Genomic DNA, 3,029 nt, shown 5'->3' with positions numbered 1-3,029 from the left:
TAGGTATCTTTGGGTACCCATGGTTTGATATTTTGATATATAGAATATCAAACCAAAGGTACCCATGGATAACCATAGGCAGAGACATATAATGTATTATATGTCTCTGCCATAGGCCACCTCTGGCGTATATCCAAACACAGCCGTTATTTATGAATGAAACGAGGTCTTGAAAACAGTAGTCTCGATCATCCAGCCGCTTTATTTTTCAAAGTATAGCGTCTGGATGACAAGTGATATAAAAATGGTAATTTATGACATTCGGAATAGTATCGGCTTTTTTAGCTTGTTGTTAGAGATAATGTCCAAGACGAATAACCAAGAAGTTGGTTATTGACTTCGGAAGAAATGACATTACGATAATATTATTGAAAAGCCCGAGTGTACCGATTGTTGTTTAAAGCTATTTATATATTTTTGTGACGACATACAATTCATGGAAAACACCATACAGCATGGCCGCGAAGGAAAAAAATCAGCACATCCAACCTTAGTAAGATTTTATAACACACACTGTAACATATATTTCAATGCAACCTGCTACACTGAGTATTTATATTCGTTCATGCATGTCTGTGCTACGAACGAGTTTATAATTATACAATAAATGTCAATTTGTGTGTTGACTGGGACCACTCGAACAGTCATATACGCTATAAATACATTTTGGGGTTGATGTGTAGTATCTTTAACTTTATAAATACTTGATGGAAAAGTGCTATGACGCCGAAACATTACCTTCATTTAAGATAAGACTGTTGTATCTATCTAAATATAAGAGTTTACATCTTGATATGCGTAAAAGAAAAAAAGGGGAGGAGAGGAGGGATACACAATGATGTACACATTCAAAGAAAGTGTATCTAGAAGATGCCATTTTTTACATAGTACACTAAACGGTCAAAATGATTTATGATCGATTTTTTTTTTAAAAACAAATGCATTTAGCTTATACAATACAGATCAGTAAAAAGTGGGACACGTTGTTATGAAAAATAATTTCGTTTAACTCATATAACACTATCTAAAAATGTATATATATACTGTTAGTTAACAAAGTCTGAACTGGTCAACTTAAAATAGAAAAATAAATTTTTTTGCACTTTTATTGCACTATCAAAAGGCATTTTGTCACACACAAATCTCATTTATGAATAAAAATGTTGTCAGGGAAGATACCAAGTGGCTATCTTAACCTGTTTCTTTGTTGTTAATGTTGAACAAAACCATGTCAAGAGAAAAACACTGATCATTCAATTTTCTGCAAAACAAAAGACAGTAAAACAATAGATTCAGCATCAATGAAAGGAGTTGTTAATGAGGCAGCAACCGGTGAACCCAATGACATAAATTACCAAAAGTAGACATCATCATGATTAAGAGTTTATCATGTAGACTAAAACAAAAAGTGAAGATAAAAGTACCAAAATGTCAACATTACACAAATAAGGAGATGCGGTATGAATACCAATGAGACAAAATATCCACCGAAGTTCAAATGAAGTGAATGTGAGCAATTATAGGCAACTGTATGGCCCTCAACAATGAGAAAAATCCATGCATGGTTTGGATAGAGAATACAAACAGGGAATGTGTCAAAGAGACACCAACTCAACAAAAGAGCATGAAACAACCCAATGCCACCAATGGGTCGTGTCTTCAACGCAGCGAAATAATCTTGCATCCTGAAGCGGGATTCAGCTTGCCCCAGGACAATTATTTATACAATATATTTCTATGATGTTTTTTTTTTCAAACAATTTGTTTTTCATATATGCTATGCTGGTGACCAAAAATTAATATGATTTTAATATTTACTTTCTTTTGTAGACAAGCCAATGATGATTTCTGGACACAGATTTTATGTGAAAAATGTGAAGAATTAAAAAAAATATGTAATATTCAGGATTTTCATTGTATCATAAACATGCTTCAATTCTATAAGAACAAGATTTAAACTGAAAGATTTTTTTTTTAATTACTGAAGCATCAATCAGTTTAAATAAATCACAGTACCAAAAATGTTGGCTAAACATTATTTTGACAGCAACCATCAAGTGAAAAAGCTACACAGACGTATATTGAGTAAATAAAACAAAAATCGAGAAACACATTGTTGTTAGATATGTCAGGAAAATTTGATTTGTATTAACAAATTAAAAACCATATACAATGTAAACAATTAAACAGTTAGTTTTCACGGTTTGAATTGTATCTCATTTTCATGTCGCACCCTTTTATAGTTGACTATATGGTAGGGAGTTTTCTCAATATTGAATGCCATGCAGTGATTACATTTGCGTATATCCATGTCATTTAAACTCTGCTTGGTTGTTGCCTCGTTAGCAATCATACCAATTTCCTTATTTTTATATAAAGGTTCACAGGAGAAGTTATTGTTATTGGGAAGCTGTCCTTTATTGCATGCTAATACATGATGGATATTATAAGAGTTGGAGAAGAAGAATACACCTTTGAGTTATTATATTATTTTTTTACAAGTCACCATGCAATACGGGATAAATCCCATTCAATCTTTTCCATGTGCATGATTCAAACATGCATTCAAAGAGTATATATATATATATATATATATATATTGAGTTTCATGAATGACTAGTTAAGTCCTGTATTTCTCTTATAGACACGGGGTACACTGGCAAAGTTGTATTGTGTGAAGGTTGGTTCCTAAATATTTTCTTTCCGAACGGATTAGGCGATTATTGGTGTAACAGCTAAGAAACATTCAGACTATTCTGTCGTTTGCAGTTTTAAGATCAGTTAATTCTGTAAATGAAAATTGAGTTGGCTCATTGTGTGATCTCACTGATCTGCCAGTTATAGTTAAGAAAGTTTTTCTACATTGTAATCTTAGTATTTGTATGAGATGTTTTTCTCTACATAGACGTAACTTGATGTGTGGCTTTTTTGTAAGGTAAGTGCATCAGATATCTGAAAGAATATACAAAAAGGACAGCATAAATTATACCAGGAATTTACAGAAATGAGAATAATGAGATAAAACTAAG

At 32.2% G+C, this 3,029-nt stretch overlaps 1 long non-coding RNA gene across 1 annotated transcript; it reads left to right on the top strand.

Moving 5' to 3' along the window:
* Positions 1-184: 184 nt before the first annotated feature.
* Positions 185-2,200, top strand: LOC127739216 (uncharacterized). The gene is made up of 2 exons (XR_008000318.1): positions 185-493; positions 1,831-2,200. It is a non-coding gene; the product is annotated as an uncharacterized LOC127739216 (long non-coding RNA).
* The last annotated feature ends 829 nt before the right edge of the window (positions 2,201-3,029 follow it).

Source organism: Mytilus californianus, unplaced genomic scaffold, assembly GCF_021869535.1.
Source record: "Mytilus californianus isolate M0D057914Y unplaced genomic scaffold, xbMytCali1.0.p SCAF_4, whole genome shotgun sequence".
Lineage (NCBI taxonomy): Eukaryota > Metazoa > Mollusca > Bivalvia > Mytilida > Mytilidae > Mytilus > Mytilus californianus.
This window is presented reverse-complemented; position numbering and strand designations above follow the sequence as displayed.